This window comes from Hemiscyllium ocellatum, chromosome 15, assembly GCF_020745735.1.
Source record: "Hemiscyllium ocellatum isolate sHemOce1 chromosome 15, sHemOce1.pat.X.cur, whole genome shotgun sequence".
Lineage (NCBI taxonomy): Eukaryota > Metazoa > Chordata > Chondrichthyes > Orectolobiformes > Hemiscylliidae > Hemiscyllium > Hemiscyllium ocellatum.
Window position 1 is genome coordinate 23,286,773 of NC_083415.1, and position 22,235 is coordinate 23,309,007.

The window sequence follows — 22,235 nt, forward strand, 5'->3', positions numbered from 1 at the left end:
TGACTTCATCTTTATATTGGGAGTCAACATCTCAGGACAGGCTCCATGGGCATCAGCCACATACACACTATAGCCATGAATATTGGCATCAGGCAGGCAACATAGTCTTGAGTAGTGTTACATCTGAGTCTGGAGGAGTGTAATGTTTCCTTTTCCGGTCCCACTCCTCCACCGATTAACACAAATTTTTGCTTTACCTGGTTTGGTGTGACAGCCAATTACATAGACCTTAGACCGGCAGGTTCAATGTTAAGAATACATCAGCCAGGTTTCCTTAATCAGCAACAAATGATGGGTTTATTCCCAAGAACACACTTATTTAAAATGTAATGCAAAGTTTATTGAAAAACAATTTGATTTGGACAAATATTTACATCTACCCTTTTTAAAACCAAATCTAACTCTCATAGCTGTGAAGAAGCAAAAAAGAATGAAAACTCTTCAATGTTAATTTTAAAAAATCTTAGCCAAGAAATATTTAAACACATGAAAGTAAATTAAGTTATGGATTGCCCTAAATGGTATTATAATTCCAAGATTATTCTTTACACAATCTACTAACTTTGAGGTGTTTTCCTGGAACAATTCTAATTGCCTGATTACAATTTACTTCAGATGGTAGTGTAGATTCCAAGAAAGTCCTCTTCAGGAACTCTTCCCAAGTGGTAAAGATGACTTTTGCTGGCTGTTTAGTTCACTGATTTTACTGAAAGGAATTGTGAAGAAAGAGGAAGCAAGAACAACGAGTTGTTGCACCTCAGGCAGGTCTCAAATTGTCACTGAATGAATTCAAAAATAGTGGGTCCTGTTCCACCCATCACCTTGGTCATGTGATCTCTCTGAAAATTCTCTAGATTGTGTGATGCCAGCTTCCTGCTCAATGCAGTTGCAACATTGTTCCTGTTACATCAGTGCATTTTTTCTTCACAAAGTGTCCTTTCTTTAATAGTTCAAGATGTATTTAGAATACATTATTATTTTTCGCGCACAATCTTTTGTGAAGCAATATTTGGGACATATCTGTTAATAATATCTTAATGTAGATTAAATACATTTCATTACAAGCTAACAAAACATCTGGGAAAATAAATAAAAATCATGTGCACACCCATTCACTCTAGACTAGCTAATACAGTAATGGTTTTCTACCATGATATTTGCATAATTCAAAACAAGGTTAAACTTTGGGCCACACATTAGTTATCATCTTGTTTCCCCATTAATATGGATAATCTTTGTGTAAAATTCCACCAAAATAGTTTGACATTCTAGTTTTGAATTTTTCTGCAATAGCTAGGGAGTTCTGATCAGTGTATAGCAGTGTCTCCCCTATGCATTTCAAAATGTGGATGTCGGTTTGCTCGCTGAGGTGGAAGGTTTGTTTTCAGATGTTTCGTCACCATAGTGGGTAACATCATCCAGATGAAGCACTGGTGGTGTAGCCCGTTTTCTATTTATATGTTTGGGTTTCCTTTAGGTTGGTGAAGTCAGTTCCTGTGGTGACATCATTTCCTATGGTGATGTCATTTCCTATATTTTTCTCAGGGGGTGGTAAATGTGATCCAAGTCAATGTGTTTGTTGATAGAGTTCTGGTTGGAATGCCATGCATCCGGGAATTCTCGTGTGTGTCTCTGTTTGGCTTGTCCTAGAATGGATGTGTTGTCCCAATCGAAGTGGTGTCCTTCCTCATCTTCCAACCTTGGCCCATATAACTCTATTCGTATCCCCATCCAAATGCCTTTTAAGTGCTGTAATTGTACCAGCCTCCACCAATTCCTCTGGCAGCTCATTCCATACATGCACCACCCTCTGTGTGAAAAAATTGCCCCTTAGGTCTCTTTTATATCTTTTCCCTCTCACCTTAAACCTATGTCCTCCAGTTCTGGACTCCAGGGAGTAGACCTTGTTTGTTTATCCTATCCATGTCCCTCATGATTTATAAATCTCTATAAGGTCACCCCTCAGCTTCCAAAGCTTCTGGTAACACAGCCTCAGCCTTTTCAGCCTCTCCCTGTAGCTCAAATTCTCCAACCCTGGCAACATCTTTGTAAATCTTTTCTGAACCCTTTCAAGGTTCATACAATTCTCCTGATAGGAAGGAGAGTAGAACTGAATGCAATATTCCAAAAGTGGACTAACTAATGTCCTGTACAGCCACAAAATGACCTCAACTCGTATACTCCGTGCTCTGACCAGTCAAGGAAAGCATACCAAAAGCCGCCTTCATTATCCTATCCACCTGCAACTGTACTTTCAAGGAGCTATGAACCTGCACTCCAAGGTCTTTTTATTCAACAACACTCCCCAGGACCTTACCATTAAGTGTATAAGTCCTGCTCTGATTTGCTTTCCCAAAATACAGCACCTCACATTTATCTAAATTAAACTCTGTCAGCCACTCTTCAGCATCTGATCAAGATCCTGTTGTAATCTGAGGTAACCTTTTTCACTGTCCACTGCACCTCCAATTTTGGTCTCATCTGCAAACTTACTAACTATACCTCTTAAGCTCACATCCAAATCATTTATATAAATGATGAAAAGTAGTGGACCCAGCACCAATCCTTGTGGCCCTCCACTGGTCACAGGCCTCCAGTCTGAAAAACAACACTCTACCATCACTCTCTGTGTTTTACCTTTGAGCCAGTTCTATATCCATATGGCTCGCTCTCCCTGTATTCCATGAGATCGAACCTTGCTAACCAGTCTCCCATGGGGAACCTTGTTGAATGCCTTACTGAAATCCATATAAATCACGTGTCCCACTTTGCCCTCATTTTTGCCCTCTACTTCTTCAAAATACTCAATCCAGTTCATGAGACATGATTTTCCACGCACAGTCATGTTGACTGTCCCTGATCAGTCTTTGCCTTTCCAAATACATGTACATCCTGTCCTTCAGGATTCCCTCCAGCAACTTATCCACCACTGATGTCAAGCTCACTAGTCTATAGTTCCCTGGCTTTTCCTTACTACCCTTCTTTAACAGTGGCACCACGTTAGCCAACCTCCAGTCTTCCGGCACCTCACCTATGACTCTCAATGATCCAAATATCTCAGCAAGGGTTCCCTAGCTTCCCACAGAGTTCTAGGGTACACCTGATTAGGTCCTGGGAATTTATCCACTTTTATGTGTTTCAAGATATCCAGCACCACCACCTCTGTAATATGGACATTTTTCAAGATGTCACCATCTATTTCTCCACATTCTATAACTTCCATGTCCTTCTCCACAGTAAACACTGATGCAAAATACCTGTTTAGTACCTCCCCCATCTCCTACAGCTCCACACATAGTTATAGAGGTGTACAGCATGGAAACAGACCCTTCAGTCCAATCCGTCCAAACCGACCAAATGTCTCAACCCAATGTAGTCCCACCGGCCAGCACCCGCTCCATCCCTCCAAACCCTTCCTATTCATATACCCATCCAAATGCCTATTAAATGTTGCAATTGTACCAGCTTCCACCACTTCCTCTGGCAGCTCGTTCCATACATGTACCACCTTCTGTGTGAAAAAGTTGCCCCTTAGGTCTCTTTTATATCTTTCCCCTCTCACCACAAAACTATGCCCTCTAGTTCTGGATTCCCTGACCGTTAGGGAAAAGACTTTGCATATTCACCCTATCCATACCCCTCATAATTTTGTAAACCTCTATAAGGTCACCCCTCAGCCTCCGACACTCCAGGGAAAACAGCCCCAGCCTATTCAGCCTCTCCCTATAGCTCAAATTCTCCAACTCTGGCAACATCCTTGTAAATCTTTCTTGAACCCTTTCAAATTTCACCAGAATTGCATGCAATATTCCAACATTGGCCAAACATAGGCTGTCTTGCTGATCTTTGAAGGGCCCTATTTGCTCCCGAGTTACCCTTTTGCCCTTAATGTATTAATTTGTCTATCTTTCACAGGGTATGTAGGTTTGGTGGGTTATCCATAGGAAATGCAAGGTTACAGGGATAGAATGAGAGGGGTGAGTCCAGGTGGATGCTCTTTGGATAAAAAAGTGAGGTCTGCAGATGCTGGAGATCCGAGCTGAAAATGTGTTGCTGGTTAAAGCGCAGCAGGTCAGGCAGCATCCAAGGAACAGGAAATTCGACGTTTCGGGCTAAAGCCCTTCATCAGTCATTCCTGATGAAGGGCTTTAGTCCGAAACGTCGAATTTCCTGTTCCTTGGATGCTGCCTGACCTGCTGCGCTTTAACCAGCAACACATTTTCAGTTCGGATGCTCTTTGGATGGTCGGTATGGACTCGATGGAGTGATTAGCCTGCTTTCACACTGCAGAGAATCTCTGATTCTGACCTGCCACCTGTCTTTTCACAAGTAAATTATGTTTTTAGTTTAATTTGATACTGCCTTTAACATTTTTAGTTAACCACAGAAAGTAGTTAATTAGAATCTATGTATTCTGTGAATTCTGAAACATTCTTTTAAATGCCTATCAATGCAACTCTACTAATGCATCCTTCAAGCTAATTTGCCAATTCACTTTAGCCAGTTCTGCTTTCATACCTTCATATTTCACTTAAATTAAGGGGAAGATGGTTAGAAGATGGTTTCAGACCCACCAATCTTGCCCTCCATCTGATCAAAAATTCAATCATATTATGGTTGCTGCTGCCTATCAACCTGAAGGTGTCCCATTTTAATGCAATGAAGGCACATATGCATTTAGGCATCTCTCCATCTTCGGCATTTTCAGTTTTGGCTTGAGAGGTGAATGCTTTTTTTGCTCCTGGCTATCCCTTCCCGCCCTGCTGTTTGTCTTCCTTCCATCTTTCCACTTTCTATCCTTCTCGTTTATAAAGGTGTTGGAAGAGGAATTTCACTTGAAGTAAGGACTCCCAAGCCACTCTTGGTGATGGATAGTCAAGTCCCTGATCCATTTAAATTGTGTTGCCTGGCTTCCAATGATATCCAACATGATGAAAAACTGAGTTATCAACTGAGGAAGAGTAACTCACAAGAGGCCTCCTTGCTCATATTTAATCTGATGCCTTAAGTATTCCTGGGGTCCAGTTTTGAGGACTCATAGGCCAGCTCCCTCTAGGATGGTGGTGAGGTGGTGTCAGGGACATTACTTGTATCTTTCCATGGGAATGACAATGCAATGTTTGTTTTTAAGGTTTTTCTCCCAATTATGGTTCTCCTCAGCACCTCCCCAGTGTTAGCAAGGAGGACTTTACAGCATTGACAGTAATGTGTGTATCTTTGTCATTTTCAATTGCCTTAGTTGATGCCAGGTAGTCTATCTAGTTTTGTTCCTTTTATCCGACAATAAAGGATTTAGATACAATTGAGCAGCTTGCTAGCCCATTTCAGAAAGCATTTAAGAGTAAACTATGTTGCTGTGGATCTGGAATCGCATGTAGGCCAGACCAGCTAACTGTGGCAGATTTTCCTTGTCAAAAGGCTATCATTGAACCAGATGAGTTTCCAGATTTTTTTGGAATTAAAATTCATTAAATTTAAAATTCCACCATCTGTAGCAATGGGATTCAAATCTATATTTCCATTATCCTGGGTTTCTGAAATGCTAGTCCGGTGATAGTATAGCTATACCATCTCTTCCCTGCAGTGGCATCAAGAGGAGTGAATCAGATTGTCTGAAAACTGGTAAATGTGTTGCAGGGTACCTCAAGAGACCTAAATCAATAATCTACTCAGCACTTTTGTCTAAAGACATTTGGAAATACTCAATATTATGTTTTGTACTGATGTGCTGAGCTCGCCCATTATTGAGGGCATGAGTATTTATGGAACCTTTTGCTCAGGTTAGTTGTATAATTGCTACTGTCATTTATGACTGCCTGTAGAAGAATTTTATCCCAACCTACCATCTATAGAATCCATCTACCAGGCCCACTGCCAAGGAAAGGCCACCAGCATTCTCAAAGATCCATCCCACCCTGGCAATGTTTTCCTACAGCCTCTACCATTGGGGAGAAGGTACAGACACCTGAACACACCAGTTTCAAAACAGTTTCTTCCCTCCTGTTGTTAGAATACTGAATGGACTCTCAAACTCTTAACATTCGCCTGTACCAGTGTTTTTGTTTTTGCCACTTTTTATCAATTATTCACTTATCTATGCTACTTAACTCTGTGATCTGCCTGTATTTGCTCACAAGACAAAGCTTTTCACTGTGCCTCAATACACGTGACAATAAATTCAATTCAAATTCAAATTCAAATCAGTTGGTTGGCTGTATCTATTGCATGCAGATTGTGTTGTTAAGCATGCATGTAGTTCTGCATTGTAGCTTTGGGTTGCCATCTCATGCTTCTGGCATGCTTTCTTACTCTCTTTAATAAACCATGATTGACTCCTTGAATTTGACATAGCAAATTTGAGAAGCCTGTCCCTGCTTTGAGTTTGTAAGCTCATATGCCTACACCCTCCAAGGGAGCCAGTGAGGCCAGGTGTAAAGGACACACCCCATGCCAATGAAAGTTTTGAACATCAGCAAGTATGGGTGGAAATCTCAAAATAATCCACCATTCTTTAATGGCTTCAAGCTAATTTTAAGTTGTGAAAATTCAATCCTTGGTGACATCCACAATGCAAATAAACGAGTAAAGCTCTTTTTTTCCCTGTCCAATGTCGTCTAGAGCAATCTCAATAAAACTGCTCTTGCTGAGCCACATGAAGTATTTCCAATTCCACTAAATCCTACAATTCTTTCATGCTAAATTAACGCAAGCTTTGCATCAGGTTATACTAAAAATGGAATTGTGATTGCCTAACTTCATTTGACATAAAATTCTTGTCAACAAGAGAACATTTTCAATCTACTGGTGGAGAGTGGATTCAAGCCCAAATTCACTGTTTGATCAAAAGCTGACATAAAAAAACTGTAATTGTAATTTTCTTTGTTAACAATTATCATTTTTTTATCTTTTTGCAAAAAAAAGTGTTGGCTAAGTCAGCTAGAGTCATTTTATAGCACTGTTGTTGACTTATATGCAGCAGACAACTGATCAGTTCATTATTACTTTCGAAAACCTGCTTGTGTGTCACATTCACCTTTCACATTTAGGATAAGATGTGCAAGTTTTCAGCTATGCTGCTGAGAGGAACATCTTGCATCAGAACTATGCTTCCTGTTGGCTAAATCTTAAGCTGAATCACTAGCAGTCGGGAAGAAATGTCACCAACCTGCTGCCAGCAGATCCAGAACAAAGAATTTGTAATGGGGACGAGTAAAAGAAGTCTTTGTATCAAAATAAAAGTTGAAAACAAAATGTAAATGGATTCAACAAAATCAATTTAGAATTCAGCTAACTTTATAGAAGCCATTCCATCTAATGATAGAAATAAACCATCTCAAAACATAAAACAGTAAATTCATATTAAACCTGTGTGCAAATATCAAATCCAGACTATTTCTAGAATTTAGTTTTTACTATGTATTTACCAAGACACACCACACCAAAAAGGTTTTGCAATTCCAAGTGTAATTCAATTCATGCAGTGACTGTGTCATAATTTTGATGTGATGTTGTGTGGTAACTAAAATTCAAGGTGATCTGACCTTGTCCTTCCACTATTTCTTCTGCCTGTCATAAAGTGAGTCTTTTTTTTCATGAATTTTCAGTAATACTTTAACCTGCCAATTAGAGGAAATAAAAAAATAGAAATTGCTGGAGAATCTCAGCAGGTCTGGCAGTATCTGTGGAGAGAAATCAGAATTAGTGTTTCAGGTCCAGTGACCCTTCTTCAGAATTGACGGTAGCTAGGAAAAGGATGGATTTTATGCAGAAGACAGCGTGGGAGGAGGGTGTAAGGAGTAAACGCTAGGTGGAGGTAGAGGCTAAAGAGAGAGAATAACAGTTGGACAGACAAAGGAATGGAAAATGATCAGCCTAATATGAATGGCTGCTAATGGGGCTGATTAGTAACAAGAATCATAGAGTCATAGAGATATACAGCATAGAAACAGACCCTTCGGTCCAATTTGTCCATGCCGACCAAATATCCTAAATTAATCTAGTCCCATTTGCCAGCATTTTGTCCATTTCCCTCATTTACCCATCCAGATGCCTTATAAATGTTGTACTTGTACCAGCCTCCACCACTTCCTCTGGCAACTCATTCCATATATGCACCACCCTCTGCGTGAAAAAATTGCACCTTTGGTCCCTTTTATATGTTTGCCCTCTCACTTTAAACCTACGCCTTCTAGTTTTGGACTTCCTCACCCTGGGGTAAAGATCTTTTCTGTTTACCCTACCATGGCTCTCATGATTTTCTAGCAATAGCACGAGGCACCTCCCATGTCCTTACCCCAACCCTGATATACCAGGCCTTGTTATCACATGGTCAGCTGTTACACACAATCCATTGTTCTCCTCTATTAATAGCTATTCATTCTCCTAGGCTGACCGTTATCCACTCCTTCATCTATCCAACTGTTCTTCTGGTCATCTTGAGCTCTACCATCATCTATCGCTAACTCCTTACTCCCTTCTCCAACCCTATCTTCTGCATAAAAAGCTTTTTCCTAGTTACCATCAGTTCAGAGAAAGGGTCACTGGACCTGAAACATTAATTCTGATTTCTCTGCACAGATGCTGCCACGCTTGCTGAGATTTTCCAGCAGTTTCTGTTTTTGTTTCTGATTTGCCACATCTGCAGTACTTTCAATTTTTTTAATTATGCCAATTAGTAGATCTCGAAATTAAAGGAACTACTCATTGTTTACCAATGCCAATTGTATAAGCTGTTTAACATATGAACACACGTCTTTCACTCCCAATTAGAAATATCAAACTGCTAAAAATCTGCTACTGTAACATATTCAGAAGTTAAAGCCTTGTAAGTGTTGAATGCTAACTTGAGACCACTAGCAAATGAGATAGCATTGCACATACTAACCATTTTAATCATTGTAGTCTTTAGCTTCTCACTTTTAAAAGTTTTGACTCCTCAGGAGTAAAACAATCTTGGAAGAGAATTAGAGAAGTATTTCAAATGGGTTGTTCAACACAGAAACGGGAAATGAATCTGTGCAAATGCATTAGAATTCCACTGACTGAAAAATATTCCATTTTATTAAGGAGGATTGCACCTTATTTACTGCAAGATTTTTCCCTCGTCATCCAGAAAAGTCTTATACTAATTTCTTTTCTCAGTTAAACAGCAATCACTCTTCTGTCACCAGAGTCTTAAACTTTTGAACCCTGTCAGCAAAAAATTCCAACAAAATGTAACCAAAGATTCACAGGGGAACAATTCAGCACCATCAAAATGAACTGCTGCAATACATTAGTGTCTATGTGCAGCGCGGCGAATATTGAGCTCTGTGTGCAGTAATTGTCACGATGACAGAGCTGGGAAAGCTCTTTATAATTAGGATGGTTGTTTTGTCATGTGTAATGATCTGGAGAAGAGTCAGGGAGGGTAGAGGAACGAGAGCTGCTTTTCCCTGCAGCCTAGAGACAGAGCTGGACGGCAGCTGGTGGATTGGCTCAGCAAGCCACCCATCAGCTGTCAGAGAACTGTGCAGCAGAGGCTCGGACGAAATAAAGCCAATCAGTGAAATAATGAGCAAGGTAATATTCCCCCAGAGACTTCCTGCAGGTTTTGTCAAGCCCACCGCAACTGTCTAACTATTTGCTTTATAGGAACCACATTTCTCTATTGATATGGGAGGCCCTTTGTTTTGTGTTAGGCAGAGGAAAGAAAAGTTGATTTAAATCAGCATTCTTCCTACCAGTATGCACATTCTTACCGGTCTGGTCAACTTGTGTTTGAAATTGTCTTTATGTCGCTTTAATAAGTTGCACAGAAACATAACCATAATAACATTGAATAAATTCCAAAGCAAACTTTATCTATTTTAATCATGTGAAGAATATTAAGATTCTTCCATTCTTCTGACTTTCAGTACATAACTGAAGATTCACAGCTACCATGTTCAGAGAATTAGGACTTTATACAAAACATGATTTAGCTGTTTGCAACCAAGCTTTGGAGCACTCTAGCCACACTTCAAGATTTTTTGCAAAGTGCAGTATTTTAATTAAGACCTAATATATCCGCAGCCCTGCTGAACAAAAAAAAGCTGATTGACACATTCAACCTCTGAATCTTGATTCTTTCAGAGCCTCAGCTCTCCTAGAGAATGCAAACATAGCCATTATGCAATGTATTCACACCATGTAATTTTTATATTTCAGGCCATATTTTTGTGTCAACATTTCTTTTGAAATCTAACGTTGTGCAGCTCATGCCCTACCACCTTCAAGACTATTACAGCCTCAATGTTGCAATCATATTATTATGACCATGTAAGGTTATACCTTACAGCGCAGCCACCCTCAATAGAACATGATGACAGCTTTCAGCTGTTCAGTCAGGTACTATTAAATTACTTTCAGTGAATGTGAAATCATTCTGGTTAAATAAGCTTTATTGATACTAACCATACTCAGGCCATGTTGAGCTATCATGTCCTTGGACACTTGTCTATGTACATCAGGTGAAGACAAGATCAAGATTGGCTCATACATAGAGGATTAGATAACCTGTTAGTACCTAAAGCAAAGTTCACTCATGAACAATACCATTGGGTGCTTGTAGAACTTGGCAGTCTTGAAAACATACTCTGAAGCATTAAGATCATGAGAAAAGCAAGGGAAAAAATGGTAAAGCCATTGTAAAATCTCAACCATCAGTATTGACTTTCCAAAATATCCAAACATTGTGTTTTGGCCCTTCATTGTGCTTTAAATACTTATATCCCTCTCACTTAGTACAATCACAGTTAGGGAAACCCAATCGGAAATGGTCTTACCAATAATGCCATAAAAGGCTAGAACTCAAAAGAACTCCAATGACTTGTATACTGTCCTTCAGAGTATTGAATTGTATAATTCTGATTAATTCATCATCTGCAGCTAATTCAAGCAATGCCGCCAGTGGAAATAATGTAGTGCCCAAAGTCAACTTAGATTGAGGTTGGAATGACCTAGTGAGAACAGCAACACATGAACTTCTGTGCTCTGCAATGATGTGATGTGGGTAATGCTTTATGCAGATCAACCAAAATTAATTGGCTCATTCATTATGCTCTCACTGTGACAGATAAATAGACTTTCTCATTCTATTCTTTCGAGTGCATAACCCCTTCTCAATACAGAATCTGCATGACTGATGTATTTGTAGCATCAGTAGATTAAAAAAAATTGAACCTCAAAGATCCTCTTCACCAATGTAGAGAAAGTGATAACTTCAAATCACAGTGCTGTGGAGTGGCAGTGGAAATATGAACATTGAGCAGAGGAGGCAGAGATAGTTGAAAATGTCTTCAAAATATAATGCTGAACAGCTTTGGAAATCTTCTTACCAAAGTAATGCTTGTACAAAACAAAATTGGGAGAAATATATAGAATTATCAGCCTTCCCTACTTTTAAAGCTGTATAACTATATTAGTCAGTAGATGACCTTTATAGTCCGTGACATGATCACTGATTTGTGTTGACTCTTCAATGAATAGAGGATTTACATTTCAGTTCAGCCTTGGATACGGAAAACTGACTTGGAAGATTCAATTTGAGGTCATTCAACAATGGACCATGCTAGTTAATGTGTGAAGACACACTGTCAGACTAGGAAGATGCTTTCATTTTTGTTGTACATCCCACCCCCCCCCCCCCCCCCCCCCCCCCCCACCCCCAAAAAAACTCCATTGGCAAATAGACTAGTAGGGATATGTGTAGTGATAAGATTTGGGTTTATTCCTGTCAACCACAAATAAATTCCCAATCTTGGCCATGTTGGAAATGCAACTACAAAATATATAGCAGGTATCTAGACAAAAGAGAGCAGAAGAATGGGAAGATACATTTCTTCCTGATATTCTCATAAGATACCTTGGGTTGACATTGCTCTGTTTCGAATAGCAGACTAACATAGTTGTAAAATATTGTGTATCCACCTTTATAATAAATTAGTTAACCCTTCATCTTAAACCAGCCAAAAAAATTGCATTTAAACAAGCCACAAAGGAATTGACACAGACACATTAATGTGTTCATTAAAAAGAACATACAGAGAAATTCTTGCCCTTTGCAGCTTGATCAAGACTTGCTTCTTGTAAGACCATTTTGATTAGAAGACTATCAATGAAAAAAAAATATTTTCATGTTTTATCCTGTGTTCCATGTTTCTTGAGGGAAAGAAACACTTTTTGGAATAAAGGATTCATACAAGTAAGATGTTCAGTTTATCTTCATTCCATAAAAAGTGATTAGTTCATATTTATTTAAATTCCAAGATGCTATTACTGTTATTTGCTCCACTCTTTCTTGAATCTTTCTAATTCACATGCACCACTTATTTTATTTCTGAATATTGGTATTCCTAAGTCATTGCCAGCCTTACATTCCTGTTCTGATTGTAGATAAGGCTCAGTGGTGTGCCACAGGCTTCTCAACTCTCACAAATAGCAGACAATTCACACAAGTGGGCACATCAGGTAATGAGCTAACCTCAGTGAGGGTATCATCAGCTTTATCTTGTGCAGTAATGAGACATCACCCATGAAGTGCATGAAGCCTGGAATGATGATAGAGGCAGATGATCTTAGAAAGAGGAAATTGACTCTGAAGGCAACAAGATGCAAGACAGATCCAGACACTCTGTTGACTGAGAGGAATTATGATCAGTCACTTCAGAAATGATTAGGATGTCACTGAGTCCCATATTTAAAAATGGAATGCTATTGATTACAATAGAAGTAAGTGATCAACATTAAATCCAACACTTTGCAAAAAAAAAGGGACCTTGAGAAGAGGGAATGTTTTGCAATTTCTGAATAGGAAACATGGCACCAGAATGAAATAAATGTATCATGATGAATGGCAAAAGTATACTAACTTTTGTGTTGGTATAGGTTGTGTTTTCACATCAGATAAAGCTACATTTTGCAGTTCTTAGAGTACACAGGAAAATAGATAGTTGACATTGAGTTACTTAGCTGTAAGTCAATTAGACAGTTTTGATTAAAGCTTGAATATCAGCAGAGTTCTGTGTTGGTTTGTCTATAACATGGCATGCTTTATTTTTTTAAGTCTAATTTGACTCCAATTATTTTTAACATTTACAGTTCAGTAGACATTTACAGTTTACAATGTAACAAAAGAGAACAGAAATAAAAGATAATGTAGAACGTATGGGCTATACAGAATCACATGATAGCTATGAAAATGTTACAAGTTTTGCCTTGTTCCTTACCCCCCTTTTAATTCTGCCCTCATTATAACAGCCTGATCGTATATTATTAGTAAATAAACTGTTCAGCATATACACCTTTTGCTTTCTTGCATGTTTGCTGCAAAGTGATAACAGCCTTCAGACGGCAAGGTAAATGTAATATAGTACTGAACCATTAGTTGCAATCCAGTTTTGTTTGCATTTTATATTAGAAAGTCATTTGGGTACTTATATCAAATCCTTGGATTACGAGCACTCACCTCTTTATCACATTATTGTATGTGCTAGGACCTATATGATGAATTCACATAAGTTGAAGTGGAGTATTAAATTGAATTGTAGCCCTACTGTTCTTCACTATCAGATGAGCATTCCTCAGTGTCAAATCCAAGTGTCATCTTTTCTGTTGAACTAAACCCTTCAAACACTTTGGAGAAAATGACTGTCATACAGGAATGAAGCAGCTGTGCTTGCCCTGGTTGGGTTGGCAGTCTGCTTTCACAAGCAGCTCCACAAATCACATAACTCTGTCCAAGGGCTATGGAGTCAGGATTATCAGTTTAAAGGCAAAAAGTGTAGGAAATCATTCATGAGAGCAGTGATTAAAGTGTGAACTCTAAGCCTTGTTTACATTAGTGGATTTAAAGCCCATGTGTCATCAAGAATTTCTGCCTTACAAGTCAGAAACTCTTTACCTCTAACATTTCAGAACATGAAGACATTATTGCTGAGACAGCAGACAATTGACTAATATCAAAGATGGTGCTTGACAGATCAAATCTACTGTGATGCCTGTGTTAAAAAGGGATCTCAGCCCTGTTTTAAAATGATAAACGTTAATAATTTACTTACAAGCTAAATCTTGTGCCTGACCTTCTGGGCTGTATTCAGCTGTAAATGGAAAATTGCACATGTAATGTTACATTTTACCTCCATGTCAATGATGACAGTTTGAATTCTTTCTGTTCATCAACCAACTTCCCTGGATGAGTTAGTTACCTGGCCAAAATTATCCCAGAGAGACAGAACAGTAACATCAGTTCCTTGTCACTGTAATGTAAAACACAGAAAGGTGAGTGAGTCACTTTATCTCTGATTAAGAAGTGTGGTGATATTCATGGATAAGCAGCAGTGAGCCTTATTTCCTCTATGTTAGATTTATCTTTGATTTTGTTGGCTTTAATTTTTTTTAAAACAATGTTCAACAATCTCAGACATCACATCACCTAATAGACCTTCCTGGGTATCCTTGGCTCACCCGAGCATGCTGTAATTAGTTGAGCAATGCAGACAAGAAAGATTGAGGTTTGTGCTGAGTTAACAGTTCTCAACCTGGGCAGAATGGCAGAATTGGTATCTGTTGTCACTGGGTTAAGAACCACAAAGCTGGCAACGGTTCTCATTACTGACTGGCATCAAACAACTTCTGTTGCAGTGTGCATCAGATGGGAACAATCCATTTGTCATCTCTCCCCAATGATTGAAAAGCCTGCTGATATTATCCTTCCAACACTTAAAGCTACTGAAATGACATACGTGTGTACATATAAAATTGCCAATAGCTTTAGAAATATGGTGGCATAGCCACCAAAAAGCTGAGGACTCTAGAAAGTACAGAGGGCTAGTAATTTAGTCCATAAATATAAAAAACATTGCTTCACACCTGACTGAACAAGTATGAACACATGAAAAGCTAAAGTAAATTGACATGTTTGAAAATCAATGGTGCATTTCCAGATGAATCTGGACATGTGATCCACCCAAATACTTTTGATTGTTTATATGAAACGTCATGCATTTTAGTTAGTGTCTCCAAATTCTTCATGAACAATTGACCATTTTTTTCTGGATTTAACTTCAATAAGTCACCCCAACTGGCTGAAAAATTGAGCAGAATCAGGCTGGAAGGACTGATGCAAGTTTGAAATCTTAGGTACAGAAAAAGATGCCACTGTTGCGTTGTTAATGCAAATGACACACTTGACTGGAACTCCAGCTTCCAGGCTTTAATGTCAGGTTAGGGGTCATGCCTTGGTGTAACAGCTCTGGGACTAAACTACTTTGGATATGATAGGAGCAGTGCACCTGCAATTTAAATTCAATACAACACTGTTATTTCTTCTTAAAGTTTTAAACTATTTAATTTTGTTCTTGATTTGTTTATTTTATAATTTTGTGCAAAAGTGTTTTTCAAATATCTCAAAAGTTTTAAGAAGCTTAGACAGTAAATTGTTTGAATTTATTCGGAATAAAAGTATTGTTTGACAGCCACGTTTTGTAAATCCCATTCCAGTCCTTAAGCTCTGAGGATGGTTTGTTCAATTAATAAAGCTAGATTTTCTTACCTTGTAAAAGATCTTATCCATGCACATTGTATATAATGCACTCTATATCTAACCTAACAATCTTAAATGGCATCATTACCTACCAAATACATGTTTCACTCTGGGCCTAAGCGACAGTTTTAAAAGTAGCAGAACGAAGTGATGAAGAGGAACTAATAAATCAGTTTAATTTATCATTTACAATGCTAATGTCTGCATTTCTGTTTGGAAGGAACGGTGACAATTGCATTTATGATTAACATTGTCCTTTTCATCCTTATTGGCTCTACAAAAGTTCAATTCAGTGGCATCATTGTCCTTCAATTTAATAAACACCTCCCCCCCCAAAAAAAAGTGTTGCACCATTTATGACTGATGACTGAGACACTTGCAGCACTGAATGTCGTTACTCAGATGATCGGTTTAGAGGGCCGCAATAGAATTATGCAGACTTGATCCTGACTTGATACGTGAAGGTGTCACACATTACAGAAGGAAGTTTAGTCCTGCAATCTTCCTTTCTTTTCGGATGCCGACTCCAGTGACATTTCATCTAGAATTCAAAGAGCACTGCCTTAATGAAATGCATAATTAACATATTATAATTGTGCTGTGCAGTATGATGATTTTGACAGAACTCACTTTCCATGGCTAATTCTATGCTAATTTAATCTGTTCCTCACTTGCCAACATGACCTTTCCTGATTGAGTTTCACAGAGGAATTTTTTTTTGATGGATTGATTTATCAGCATTGCAGAGACAACACTTCATAAGGACTGCTGGACTGGAAGGAAGGAAGGAGCAGAAATTGTCACAAAACAGTGTTGCAAATTGCACTTGCAGCTTTCCACTGCTGTCCCACAAAAAAAGACAGGTGATTTAATTACCAGTCAGAAGCAAGTTCATGAAAAAAAGCATTAAAATGTGTCATAAAAAAGTATCACATTGATAGATTTTAATAGCGCTGGAAGTTATTATGCATCTTTTCAGGGACAACTTGAGGCTAAAAATGATTGGCTCATCAGTGTTATTTAAACATATGGAAATTACAGCAAGTGCATTACCACTACTAGGCAATACTAGAGATGCCAGATAGTCAGAATACTGACACATGATGCAGGGTTCAATCACAATTAATAAGTAACTAAATTGCCACGGCATTTTTAAAGCTTTGGTTATCCATCTCTGTCTTTTTATTTCTTTTTGATTTTTTGGATGGGAGTGTGTAGTAACAACTTACTGAAAATGTACTTAAACTCCAGAAATTTTAGCAACAGGGAATAAGTGATTTGAGCAAGCAATGTTTCTAAGAACATAAAAACGAGACAAGTGGATTAAAAAGTTCATGAAGTTAAGCCTATGAGGGGAACGATTGATATTTCATTTGCAACACTTTATGAAATCAGGAAATACTTAGACAGAAATAACCTGCTCAATAAACCTCAGTTCACATTCCATTGGATGTGTTCAAGTCTAGATTGCTTCACAGCCTTAAACCAGGTGTGAATGCAAGATCTGAATGCCAGAGAAAATGTTAGAATAGCTGGTCTCCACACCAAGCTATGCTTCGGTAGATTATGGCACCAAAGAGATCTATCAAACCTAAAGTCAATAGAGTCAAAAGGAAACCCACCACTAGCTCTCATTCCAGTCCAGTAACAAGTAAACCCTGCATAACTGGAGGTCTCATCTTCCAAGTGGTTATTAAATACCTTGAGAGATCTTAGTCATTCAAAACATTATGTGGATGCAAGTCATCACATTCTCACCCCCAGCCCCCTATCCCAGCATATGACCACGGAGGAATTCTCCAGGGAACTGTGCTTGATCTTAGCTAACTATCTTCAATTGATTCATTAATTGCTTTCTCTCTTTTGTAACAAGAATAAGACTGTTACCCAACAACTGCCCAAGCTGCATAATGAAACAGCTCCTGTATCCAAGTTCTGAGGAAGGGTCACTGGACCCAAAATTTTAACTCTGATTTACCTTTACAGATGCTGCCTGACCTGCTCAGCTTTTCCAGCAATTCCTGCTTTTGTTCCTATATCCAGATTGGGCCCAATCATGGCACACAGTATTTTTGCTGCATGAATGCCAGGTTAATAATTGTCTACCTAATCATTTTGGCTTTATCACATTCCTGTCATCACCTGTTGTACATGGTGGCAAGGTTTATCAACGGTAACAGCTCAGGGTATTGATTGGGGGAAAGGAACTCAGTAAAATCAAAGTGGCTGATCTTTCTTGTGCTGAAAATGGTCAACAGCTGGCACAAATAATACCTCAGACTTCTCCAGATATGGATACAGGCTATTAGATTAGATTAGATTACTTACAGTGTGGAAACAGGCCCTTCGGCCCAACAAGTCCACACCGACCCGCCGAAGCGCAACCCACCCATACCCCTACATATACCCCTTACCTAACACTACGGGCAATTTAGCGTGGCCAATTCACCTGACCCGCACATCTTTGGACTGTGGGAGGAAACCGGAGCACCCGGCGGAAACCCACGCAGACACGGGGAGAACGTGCAAACTCCACACAGTCAGTCGCCTGAGGCGGGAATTGAACCCAGGTCCCTGGCGCTGTGAGGCAGCAGTGCTAACCACTGTGCCACCGTGCCACCCAATAAAAGTCTTCCCCATATTCCCCCGAGAGCAACTTTGAAAATAGGTACTAATGGAGACACCAAAACAGTCAGGTACATGGGCATCAAGAAGCTGCACAGAAGAATGACAGTATATTTAATCAATGAGCTGTGTTATAGATTCTGCTACTTGCATGTGCAATAACAACAATAGATCTTCAACAATGCTTGGGGCTTTATTTGTTGAATTTACTGTAGACTTCTTTCCTTTACAAGTGAATTACACCGCCCCTTGTAAGGGGCTCTGAAATGGTGCAGAAGAACATCTGATTGATTGCCAAGAAGTTTCTCCTAGGTTTCTGTATTGTACTGTGCAAGGGCACCACACCATGAGGTTTAAAGAACAGAAGAAATAGGAGCAGGAGTAGGCCATCTGGCCCCTTCAAGCCCGCTTCACCATTCAATAAGATCATGGCTGATATGTAGATATGTATTATGATGCCATACATGATTAAATCTTTAACTGTTCAACCTACAATCTGTGCAAATAGGATTTCAGATTTTGGTTAAAAAAAATCCCATTTGAACCTGTATAAATTTCAAATATTGATGAAATTGATCTAATACTACTGTAATTACACATTATGTATATCGTCCACTTTGGACTTATTGTTTGTAGTTATCTACATAAATGCAATCAACATCTTTAATATAATTGATTGTCTCCATCACGGTTAGTTTTATGCCTTCAGTAGTTCTTTAAACAAATCTGAACTGATCATGGCTACATCTGAAAGTTTGGACACCTGAAATCTCATAATAGTATTTGTGAAGGATAGGCCTGCTGTGCTGATAGTCTACGCAAGTAGTGTCTCCACTCAAAATGCTACCAGCATTGCCGCATACTTAATGCTAGATTGCAGTGCAGCTAACAGTTATTCTAACCTAATTGCATCACTTCATAATGTCACATGTATGTTCTTAGAAACTATAGAAAAATAAGGTTTACAATGAGGAAGTAGTCTGTCTTGAGTGTTTATTACTGTACAAGACAAATGGGCTACAGTATATGCTAAGTTCTCATACTGTACTGAACTTGTTCCTCACCACTATCCTAATCTCCTCCAGATCTTCAAAGTAGTTTGCATGGAGCTTATTGTCTGCAATAAATAATCATGCTTGCTGCCTACTCTGCATTTGTAAAAATCAACTTGATGAGGCTCCATCACTGAGGTTTCCATTGCATTCAAGGCTTGATTACTAAATTGGGCTATTCTCATTTTTGGATTGATTATCAACAAATACTGTACACTCTACAGTTACATTAATAAACCTTTCATTATTTATTCTGGTTAAGTGGCTTGTTAGCTGCTTGAGAAGTGTTAAAGGATCATTATTGCAGCTGCATTATAATTGGCTTCTATTTTTTCATTATTGCAAACAAAATTGCATTCTCAGAGCATGTGGGCTTAAGATCCATGCATTCTTGCAACACTGTCATAAATTACAACAAGAATGCTTATTCCATCTGTGTTTTGAGAAAAGAGGAGAGAGTTACATGTTAAAATAGGACTGTGTTGAAAGCTAAGATTTAATTGAACCTTTTCTCTAACCATTTAAAATTAGCATGTTAAATACAGCAAAGCTAAACTGGCAGGTGGGACTCATCCAGTAACAGTGTTATTCCTAACACCTTTTTCCCTGCCGTTTATACGATTATGTTTTCCATGTTTTTCTGCAGCTCACTATCTATATTGCTATTGCAGTTACAGGAGTTACATATACGTCAGTTATAGAGACAGCTGTCTGCAGTGACGTGTAGAATGTGTTCTTCAGAGGTGCAGACAATAGAGTTACAATTACAGTATTGTTGGCGGGATAATGGGTTAATTCTGGCAAAGTACATTTACAATGTATAACAAGTCCTCATTATAATGTGATGTTTGGGAGCCGTCCAACATCTATTTTATAACAGAAAAAAGCAGTGGAACAAAAGAATACTGTAATCCCATGTTTCGTGGACGATTTTATCAGTCCAAAATGGGGGATGTACATAGTACGTGAAATTATAGTAGTATTAGATCAGTTTCGTCAACATTTGTAATATATGCAGGTTAAAATGGGGAATTTTATTTAACCAAAATCTGGAATCTTATTTGCACAGATTGCAGGTTGAGATAACTTGAACTGTTAAAGATTGAATTATGTATGGCAACATTATAATTCAAAATTTATTGTATGTACTTATCTAAAATTAGCATCTCTCAATGAGGCTATAAGAAATGCAACATTGTTTGAGCTTTAATGGAGAGTGCGGCAAACAGCCTGGTGCCCATTGTTCAGTTTAAAAAAAACACAAAAATAGGCTGACTTTCACCCGTGTTGGTCAGAAAAGAGCTGTTCACCCTAATCCTTCTTTCCACCTTCCAGCTCTTGTCTGAAGCCCAGTAAGGTGCAGCATCTCACATGCTTGTCAAAGCGTTGTTTACATATAGTGATGCTTCTGTACCTACCATCTTTTTGGGCAGCAAATTCTGGATCACTACCACTGTCTGTAGAAGTTATGCAATTCCCTTTCAATCGTTTTACTAGTTATATTAAACTTACACTCCTTAGTTATTGACCTCCCTAACAGTGGATATGAAATTTCCAATGACTCTATTTGGACCCATTATAATATATGCTCTAATTAAATGTCCTCGAATTTTATATATTCCAAAGAAAACAATTCAGCATATCCAGTCTTTTTAATAGCTAAAATTCACCATTTCTAGCAATTCCTCTCGTAAATCTCCTCTGTACCCTGTGATGCGATCATACTTTTCTTCTAATGCAATAGCTAAAACTATGTCCAGCTCTAGCTGTGATCTAATGAATGGTTTATCAGTTCTGGTATGACCTCCATGCTCCTACATGCTAGGCTTTGGCCAATATCCATCCTGTTAAACTGCCTTATCAGCCCATTCTGTTACTTCGAGGGATCTGTTGATGCACACTCCAAGATCCCTCTGTTCTCAACACTTCAATTCATACATGTATCTTGTTTGACCTCCTCAAGTGTATTATCTCTCATTTTTTCTGGATTGAACTTCATTGGGTACTCTTTCAGTCTATTTGAATAGTCTGATGATATCTGCCTACAGTCCACATTTCCTTCCTCCCAGCCAATTTTGATATCATGTGCAAACTCCTTTGTATATGAAGAAAGGAAAGGGACATCACTTTGATTATACATACAGACAAGAGACCCAGTACTGAGCTCTGCCCACTGAAAGCATTCTTCAAGTCACCAAAACACCCGTTGACCTTTTCCTTCTGCTGCCTGCCACTGAGCCAATTTTGTATCCAACCTGTCACTTTCTTTTGTATTCAGTGCGTTTTTAATTTGCTGACTTGTCTTGCCAGCTCGTCAAAAACCTCGCTAAAATCCATGCAGACTACATAAAATGCACCTCCCTCATCAACCTTTGTTAGTTACTGCCTCCAAAAATTCAATCAGATTATTCGAACAAATCCATGCTGACTATCCTTGATGTCACTGTTTCCCTAAATTAAAATAGAATAGAATTAGAATATCCTTTAGTGTCAGGTGTACTTCACTACAGAGGTACAGGACTGCGATGAAAATTTTTACAATGGCTGCCTTTAATGGTGCCATCTTAGGTACAAGTATCTAGGTACAAATCTTTGATAAAAAGAGGAATAAAAAGAAAAGTAGTATTACTTACAGTGTCAAAAAATAAGTTAGTTATAACATGGTTAAAGAATTGACATTACACTCTGAAAAAGAATTTCAAATAGCAGCAGTTCAGCACATGGTATGACTGCCCACGCCGGGACCCAGTCCAAGAACAATCCCACCCCACTGCAAGCCACCAGTGCACTCTACACCAGCATCAGCGTAATTTGCGCTGTTCCAGGACTCGCTGCTCCAGGACTCATTTCCACCTTGTGCTGCTCCAGGACTCGCTTCCCCTCACTCTGCCCCGGGACTCGCTTTCCCTTGCACTGCTCTGGTATTCACTTCCCCTCACGCTGCCCCGGGACGCTCTTCCCTTCGCGCTGCTCCGGTACTCGCTTCCCCTCATGCT

General features: G+C 38.9%; 1 protein-coding gene across 3 annotated transcripts in view; it reads left to right on the plus strand.

Annotated features, from left to right (window-relative positions):
* LOC132822716 (teashirt homolog 2) overlaps positions 1-22,235 on the plus strand; it is a 515,808-nt gene that overhangs the window by 387,548 nt on the left and 106,025 nt on the right. The gene's annotated exons all lie outside the window — the stretch shown is intronic.